The sequence below is a fragment of the Anticarsia gemmatalis genome, chromosome 5 (assembly GCF_050436995.1).
Source record: "Anticarsia gemmatalis isolate Benzon Research Colony breed Stoneville strain chromosome 5, ilAntGemm2 primary, whole genome shotgun sequence".
NCBI classification, from domain to species: domain Eukaryota; kingdom Metazoa; phylum Arthropoda; class Insecta; order Lepidoptera; family Erebidae; genus Anticarsia; species Anticarsia gemmatalis.
In genome coordinates this window covers 14,227,361-14,237,263 of record NC_134749.1, presented here as the reverse complement: position 1 = coordinate 14,237,263, position 9,903 = coordinate 14,227,361, and the positions used below count along the sequence as shown (strand labels likewise).

Here is a 9,903-nt window from a genome sequence, read left to right as displayed (position 1 = left end):
ATTGCTTTTTTGGACTGTTTTATTTTAAATTTTTTGGGATGTTCCAAGAATTTCCATTCGATAATGGATTGGATAAGGATTGTAGGTTGGAAAACTGTAATTGAAATGTAGTGTATCAAAAATTATAAGGTTTTTAAACGATTTAATAGTGTTACTTTTTATGCTTTAAATAATAAAACAAAAGACGTTAGTGCTTTAAAATTTATTTCGTGAATACAAATAATAATAGTTTGTCTGTGCAGTTAAACTACTGTGCAACTATTGTGTAGTGTGACGTCAAACATCACCCTCTTTTGTTTTTTTCTATGTGTAGTGTAGAGCGTACGTATCGGTGGTGTGCGTTAGTACCAAGATCATAGCCCGATCACTATTGAGCCGTTTTTTGCCCATTGCCCACTCTGTGACCGCGCTTTTTCAGCAAAGCTCTGAAATAAATGATGTCATTTCAAACGATTTCTGCAGACTTTGCCGATAAATTCAATAAGAACGGTGACGAATATTTTTTTGAAGATCTTTGAAATAAATTGGAGTACATTTTCGTAAAGTGAGTGAGGGCAGGTGCAGTTTATTTCGCTGTTTTAGATTTGGCTAATCGCCAACGCTTTGGCGTCGCTTGGGACCTACTAGTTGTAAGGTGAGGTCACCGATTGAAATATTGCCGTCTATACACTTTGAATGTTAAGTCGTCTTTATAGTGCTGTGGGTCAGGTGGGGGAATTCAGAGGTCGGTTAGATATTAATTGGTTCTAGCTGCATGGCAATACAATGGTTTATATCAAGTAGTATTTTCGCTCTCAGTAGGTTTTAGGAAGTGCCAGAATTCTATTACTCATTGTCATGGCTCATTATGTTTTTTCGAAAAAAATATCCTCTACCTTACTTTGTACTGGAAAAGTATTGTTTTCTTAGAAAACCTAGAACTATAAAAAAACAAATTCATTTTTTACCTCCTATGAACATAAATCTCTACAGCAAACACCACGCACGCCAGTATCATCATCTCCAGCAGCAGCAGGAAGGCTGGAGCAGCTTGCCCGAGAGCCAGCGCGCGTGGTCTGATACCAGAGCAGGCAGGCATGTTGCCCGCGAAACGAGCACGAATGGCTTTTACATGACCACGCTCGGTTAAGCGTAGCATACTGAGGAATAATTAAGCAAATAGTAGCTCTTGAAAGAGTTTTATTTTCGTTCAGTATAGGACTTAGTAACTCAACTTTGGAGAGTAATATTACATTCGTTCATTTCAGAGGGGTATAATAAACTAGTGGTATTTTTTTTATTTAGCCTGATTCTGTGTCCCACTGCTGAGCAATGACCTCTGCTCAGAATTTCCAGTAAAAAATAGTAATAAAATAATACATAAGATTTACAGAAATATGACTGTAGACACTGTAAAGAAAGACATTGATTCGTGCTACCAAATAACCGTAACAACAAAGTCCAGAAAGTACTACTCGCCTCCAATCTAAGAACTCTTTATAAGGACTATTTTTCTGCACCATGATATATACATGAGCTGGTAACATCATCTGAAGAGCTCCGAGATTGCATAGTTCTTCTTCTTCATACGTCTTGGAGACCACCTGACTAGCTGTGTAAGGTTCAGTGTGGAACGCGTATTCTGGAATAAATACATTTACATGCTGGGTAGCAAAGACGTTCAATTTAAGACCATCACCAGTAGCCAGTCACTGATAAAAAAATACTATTAAATCTATTTTAATAGGAAGGAACTTTCTGGATTGGGACCCAACGCATTAAACGATTTAAATGAAATCAATTAAACATTGAATAAAAAGGTTGTATACATACTCCCTGTGCGCACGAGCTGGATGCCATCATTAACAGGCTGCAACACATCAACTGTACGTTTCGCGTTCGTCACTTTCTTGTCTCTCAACTCATCTTCTTTTGGATTTTTAAACCCACTGTAGTAGAAAAAGCCTGGATTCTGCACACAAATGTACAAAAAATTTCAAAACCAGCACCAACAAGTTTCCATTGTAAAATTTGAGGAAGTAATATACGTACATCCAGCCATCCTCTGGTGTACCCAATATCTTCGAAAATCAGTTCAAAGTCACTGTTAATGAGTCCATCCAGATTGGCGATGGAAGGTGCTGCAGCATTAAGAAGCCAAGATACCACACTGCTCGTATAGTAGTTGTATAGCAGCATGCTCATAATGCCTATAACTAGTAGTGTTACTCGTCGACCTGGTGATAGAAAAATAAACCTTAAATCATTAGGGCAGGGTGCTTATTTGCGTGGAGGATGATATATTACCTTGACTTTCTTTTTCTTCTTGGAGCTGAACACCATCTTCAAAAGCTGCAAAATTAAGTGAACTATGTAGTTTTGATGAAAATAAGTGCAATCATAGGTCAATGATTTTGGTTCTCTTACACTAATTTTGTAGGAGTTTCATTGTCAACCGACTTCAATAATTAAAGACACCATGTAATTTTAATGAAAAGTAATACGTCCATAGGTGAAAGAGCACGAGTCCTATATACCGATTTTGTGACTGTGTCTATCAACTTCAACAAAATAACTGGGCAAACTAAGATTGGACACTTCTCATGCATAGCAGGAATCGCACAATAATGGACTTACTACAAAGGTGTTATTCTAATATCATGAGCTGTAAAGTAAGCATACCATCCTGACACACAATAGCAAACACGCTGAAAAAGGCATAAGTCCCAGGTTCTGGCCGGTGCTCCATCAGCGCTGCTCCAGCCAACACCAGGGTGCAAGCGATAGAGGCAAACAGAGAGCACAGCCAGACTCCACCAGACATCGGGGTAAGAAACTGGTTCTCATAGTTGCCTACCCCTTTGTTGGGGATCAGGTAGTATATTTTCGTTCTGAAACAAGAGCAATGTAGAATTGATTAGCAAGTTACTTCTTAGTGAGATTCATAATTTAGAAAACTTATATGACAATACATGATAATGATGTGAAAAAGAATATAGAAATAGCTATGTATAAGATAATTTTGTTAATAAAAAATATAAGATACACCTTAAAAAAAATGTGACTGCAATTTATACTCCAAATTGTGAAATCTTATAAAACGCGCATTCCAGAAAGTATTTTTAACTTTAACCAAATAACGCAAAGAGGTAAGCTATTTTTACAAAATAGAAGTGCGCATAAAGAATATCTATAATCGTATAAATATAAGTGGTACTTATGAAAACACGAACGACAATCAAAACATAAGAAGTCCATTTACTGTAGATTGGTCGTAGGAGGATGAATGATGTCAACCCAGTCGAGCCACTTCGGGAATATCCGCGCACAAGTACTTGATAAGTCTTGCTCCTCCCATAGCAGGGAATTGGTGACAGCCTGCCAATGAAAACATGAGTTATAAATATCAGAAGAAAACTCTTCATAACATCTTTACCTATATTTCCACTTAGCACGATCTTGAAAGTTAGCCTACAGTCAAATCAGCTACTCTTTATGAAATATCAAATTCAAAACACACATTTAGGTATAGTTACGTCACAATTTCGTATTTTCGCTGGTATCAAATGAGTGCCTAATAAAATGTTTCAGTCTGTAATAATTACAATTTCAACAGTATTTAGGAAAAAAAATTACATAGCCTGAGTATTTTAGAGTTTACGACTGGTAACCTAGTCAAATACCGAATTAGTACGATTTATCTACCTACAAAGAAACCGCGGTTAGGTTAGGAACCAGTAGATATGTTTGAAAATTCTATCAGAAACAGTTTCATATCCGACACTATTTTTAATCATGTAGTTAGTTATTACAGCATAGCATGCACAAGCACTACATGCGTTCATAAAAGCTCAAAGCGGACTTTGCAATGTCGAAACAGTGGCTGTGGAATTTTATTGAGTTAAGCTGTGTGAGAGTGTCATGTTATGAAAGTTTTACAGAGTTCCCATACAGCTAGTAAACAAAATAGTATAATGATTGTTGATGACTGAGGCAAAGGAAGTTCGTAAGGATCGTATCAAGTGGCGTTCTTTGGTCTCTGCCTACTTCTATGGGAAGAGGCGTGATATTATGTATATACGTATGTATGTATGTATGTATAATATCTGTACTCTTTGATCTTCTGAGATTTTCGAAAGCCTTAATACACTTGAATAATTTTCGCGCAGATATTTCCCACGAAAAATAAACAAAAATATTTAATTTTATTGTTACAATTGTAATACGTGAAAAATATTTCCTTGAAACCAAAAATAATATGTAAATTACCAGAGTAGAATTCCTTTCGGGAGATCCGATCCAGCGGCCCGCGATGCTGTAGTCAAACCTGCGAGAATTAACAAGTATCAGAGTACAATGAGAAATTAAAATACTTCTTTGTGAAAAAGCCGGTGAGGTGGAAAAAATAAATACGTCTTGTATTTTGTTCAGATTGATTTTTTATTCTGAGAAAAATTAAGGAAAGAGAATATTATAATAAATACCGTAGTATAATAATAGTACGCGGTTTTTCTTTTAGTCTGCGTATGTTTGGTTCTCAGAAGATAGAGTGTGGTGTTTTATTTACTTTGCATTATAATTTTAAGCTCTTTCCCAAAAATATCTTTGAGTGTCTTACTATTTATGCGAGTGAGTGTGTGTGATTTTTTCAATAAAAGTACTCTTAATCACTCTTAAGGACTTTGGTCTTATTTAATGGTCTTATGGTTTTGATAGCCGGGTACTAAATACATATATTATACCAGCATAACCTTTCTTCCAACTATGTTGGAGTCGGCTTCCAGTATCACCAGATGCAGCTGGATACGACGGTCGATGTATAAGACGGTGACCCATCCACAGAACAACCTCGGCAAGCGTAGCTTAACCACAGAGATCGATCCCAGCGGCTGTTGTTAACTAAGCCACGAGCTGCTACTAAATAGATATAACCAACCTGAAATTATGTCGTTCTTTCAACGTGTTGAGTAGCTGCGAAGTGATCTTTGTCATGGCCGCTACTCCAGCTGTGTACTTCATTTCTGACAGCATCTCCGGGTCAAAGACCTTTGGCCGCTCCACAATCTGTAGACGTTCAGATAAAATATATCTTACTAATTATTTCTTCCTAAATTAAAACGAACTACACACGAAACAGTAATTTGATGAGTCTGCGTCTTTGATGGAAGCGAACTAATATATATTTTTTTAGATCTTTTATAAATTATACATCAGAGTAGTTTAATTTTAGTGGGAGTAAAAATTACCACCGTCATTCTTAGTTATAGTTTCACGGTTTAGAAATGAGTCTCAGATAACTTACTCGCTATATAAAGTTTTTGATAGTTGACAGTATGCATATCTCGTATCTCAGATCTCAGTTGACAAGTAGTGTACGTCAAATTGATGGTCAATATTCAATACAACAGTAGTATTATTGCAGTAACGATAATATGTGTTATTTATCATTATAGTGTACTAGCTGACCCGCGCAACTTCGCTTGCGTCACATAATTCCCCCGTTTTTGTAACATTTTTCGTTGCTACTCCGCTCCTAATGACTGTAGCGTGATGTTATATAGCCTATAACCTTCCTCGATAACTGGGCTATCTAACACTGAAATAATTTTCAAATCGGATCAGTAGTTCCTGAGATTATCGCGTTCAAACAAACAAACAAACAAACAAACAAACAATCAAACAAACAAACAAACTCTTCAGCTTTATAATATTAAGTATAGATGGGAGAAAACAATGTAAAGCGTAGTGGCTTTCAAATAGTAGTCAACTGAGATACGTGATAGCCCCCGCAGAAGTGGTGGCAATGGACTTTGAAACTAGGCAAAAAATGAAAATGAATATAAGAGGCAATTCACAAAATGAAAACTAACCACGGAGATAGCACGCAGCGTTAAATTATGGAAATCCCAACGATTATAGTATTTGTATCCATTTAGCATAATATCCAGGCCTGAAATATTCAAATGAAATCAACATAAAGTAACAAGTATGAATAAAACCAACGCAAGTACTTTGAACCACTCTGAACACTGGAGGGTGTAAAATTAAAATAATACTAACAATAATGACACTATGATCTAGGTAGGACTTTTCACGAGGTTTTTGGATCGATTCCTAATTAAAAAAGACTGTTCAATTTCCTTAAATTTTCCTTTTGATAGTAGAATGGGGTTTGGCAAAGTGTCTGGTATATTGCCATAGGGTCGTTTCTAAGGGGATGATTATTTGTAAATAAGGAAAAGGTTGTGTTTTTCATTCATTTCTGCCTATACCGTCGGTAAAACAGTTATAAAGTAATAAGAATCACCTCGGTCCGGTTGCCACGTTCCAATAGGATGTTGTTCCAAACTATTACCGAGAATTCTTCCGAAATTGTAAACATCGACGAGAGTGTAATTGTCTCCTGGAAAGATCGTTGTTTGAATATTACACGCGTATCTCTACAGACATTTTTGTTTTACTAATTCTAGGAATTTATCTATTGAATGCTTGTTATTAGCTATTTTTTTATATGGAAAAAAAATACAGTGGAATTGAGAACCAAATTTTTTTAAGTCCGTCCAACTCCAAAAGTAGACTAATGCTTATAACGGATTAAAAAATAACTATGAGTAATCAATGCAGGTTGTACGTTAAACGTATTATTTCAATTTTTTTCGGATATAAATGTAAAATGAAGTATCCTTGTTTGGTTCTCTTTTATTGTATAATATCAGCTAATGAAGAAACTGAATTTAGTACGGAGGATTGCTTCATTGATTCAGGTAAGATCTATATTTTTTCTATCTATATTATCTGTCTACCTTTATTCCCTTCTTTTTCAATATAATATAAGACTTACATTATTTAAGCACTCAGAATATGTCATGATCCTAAGCAGTAAGAAAAATTATCGAAAGGAGAAATGGCTCTTAGTAGAAGTAAATAATATATAGAAGTAAATATTCATACCATTAGACACAATAACGGCGATATCAGCATCCATACTCAGATTGAGTGAAGAAAAGTTGTCATCGATATATTGTGTGTAGTTCTCGTAATCTATGATGTCGCTGAGAATAAGCCACGGGTGGACACTGTCGAATAGTTTGTATGTTGATGCCTAGAAGAAAGAAAAACTAGTTTTTACCGAGTATGACGTTCAGTACTCCTTTCATTTTTCATTCAATATTGGAGTTTCACCCTTTTTTGGGACCCTTGCCCTGCAGTGGGACAATAATGGGTTAATTTTTTTTTTTATTTTCGAATTGATATTATTTTACATTTGCTGTTATTAACTGTATTAGTGTATCTTAAGATCAAAATAAATCGTACAGAATTTTTGATCACGTTCACCTTGTTAAGACTTCTAAGGAGCATCTGCAAGGAGAACCTTCTGAAGCCCGAAACGACTGATTTATATATTTTGTACAGCATTTTTTCTCATATAATAATTATAATTATTTTAGCGTATGTTAAATAATTGTTTCCACTAATTACAATATAAGTCAACATGACGAGGCCGTAATTAGAATCGTAATCCAAACAAAACAATGCAATGTTCCGTACGTATACACAATATATATTGTGTATACAATTATACATAGTAATTATACAACATACATGCATTTAGTGGTTCGGTATTGTTTTGATAATGAGCAGCGCATAGCATTCAATAGTTTAGTGTGTTGCTTAATGGACCTAGTGTTGCCGAGCATGACGTTTCAAATTAACGTTATTAAGACGTCTACTAATTAAACTGTGGATATAAAATAGTGCTTTATTTTAATCGTCTTTTTGCAGATTTTTTAGCTCTTTTAGCAAAGAAAATAGTCTATGGAATTTCAAAGTAGAATGTTAACTATATTATAGTATATACGCGACTCGTTTAGTCAATTATGTGACAATAACAGCCAATAGATTATAATAACAAATTAATTAAAACATAATAATATGCTGCAATTTCTGACTACTTTCGAGTTTTGGCTTCGAGCATGACGCGAAAAAATACGGTGACACAGTGGGGCTTTCGATCCATTCTTGAAGAAATATTTTCTATCTATTTGTTTTAAACGTTTGTGCCTATTAGAGACGTTTTTAAAATAAGCAACTAGCCACATTATCTTTGACAGCAACTAAACCATAATACTCGTAAGGTGTGCGGCAGTACATCTGAAACAACGTGCATTCTGACAGTTGTCATCAAGCATGACGGCCACATTCATACTACTTTTCTTATAATATTTTGCCTTCCTTTTTATTTTTTTAATAGACATCTACTTTAATTAAGATACCAGCTGTGTACCTCTATATAAACTATTTATACGGATAAATCCCAATCAAACACGAAGCAACTAGACCATAATACTCGCCAGGTGGAGCACACGGCGTGTATTGTGACAGTTGTGATCGAGCATGACGGCCAGCGGCGCGGTGTAGTGATGCAGCAAGCGCCTCAGATCAATATTCACACTATAACTGCTTTTGTAATAATATTTTGCGTTTCCTAATTCTAAAATATGTAGTCCAAATAAGATACCAGACGTAGCATCTATTTATACCGGTAAATCCCAATCAAACACGAAGCAACTAGACCATAATACTCGCCAGGTGGAGCACACGGCGTGTGTTGTGACAGTTGTGATCGAGCATGACGGCCAGCGGCGCGGTGTAGTGATGCAGCAAGCGCCTCAGATCAATATTCATGTCGTCGTCAATAAGCCCCACGGACATGCGGACGTTCTGTCTCGATAATTTGTGAGCCACCGTCTTGACGTCTGCGTATGCAAATTAAAATATATCATCTTGATGAATGGGTGCACTTGTTGAATAAATAGGGAAAGATTTTGTTGCGTTGGTCATTAATAGTCATTGTTTTTATCAGGTGGTTTTTTTTTTGGTACAAACAGTTGGATAAATCTGATTAATACAATTCTAGTAACAAACTTGTTGAAAGACAGGTATTTTTTTATAGGATGTTTTTACGGCCCTTTGAAAGAGGGAAAATTTATGCGTTTTATAATATAATAATATAATATGTATTTTTTTTGTGGCTATTGGAAAATCTATTCTTATCAAATATCGGAGAGAAACTTCCAATAAAAAATGAATGCTAGAGAAAAAAATAATTAATGCTAGAGATACTCTGACTCTGTAGGCAATACATTATCTGAAAACTAAAGTCATGAAATCTGCAGTAAATTAGATAAAACCTCTAAATATACAAAACTACTATCTCATAGTCTCGAATTTATTTATCACTCTGCAAATTCAATTGACTCCCAAACCTTACCTAATAAATATTAGATTCAAATACAAACTAAACAAGTACTTACTGTAATTACTTTCACACGTTAAGTAGCAGGCGTATTTTAAATCTTTATACGCAATATAGTCCGAGGCAATATTAGGAAAATCAATGTTAAAAGCGAAAGTGGCTGAAATGATATTGAAGAGAATTATGTAGATAATCATTTTGCAAAGCGTCTTGGTTCAGTGGTAGCAAATTTGATGTGAGTGTTTGATGGTTTGATGTCGATCGCGCCGTTGTGGCCGGAGCCATTTAACTGTCAATCAAACGTCCACTGTGATTGTAGTCGTCTATAATATTTAACGTGCGAAATGAAAGTGTGGTGGCATCCAGTTTTTGTTTGTTGTGGATTTTTTTGGGGAGTTTTTGATGTAGCTGATTGGAAAGTGATTTATTAGTAGTTATTGTTGTAGTAAAATAAAATTTCTGGGTGTTGTAATTATTTTTATTGCTATTAAAGAATTGTTATTAGCCGACAAAAACATCTCTAATATAAAAACAACTAGCTAGTTAAGGAGTTTAGATATATAAGTGTGACCCATGCGGGAGCAATGCTATACGCAAGAGAGGGGCTATCTCAATCTTGCTGTTGAGCAAAGTTCAAGTTTGTTAAAAAATTGACATTATTTGCGAGT

At 35.3% G+C, this 9,903-nt stretch overlaps 1 pseudogene; it reads right to left on the bottom strand.

Annotated features, from left to right (window-relative positions):
• Window positions 1-871: 871 nt before the first annotated feature.
• LOC142973298 (ionotropic receptor 75a-like) lies at window positions 872-9,443 on the bottom strand (annotated as a pseudogene).
• Between the last annotated feature and the right edge of the window lie 460 nt (window positions 9,444-9,903).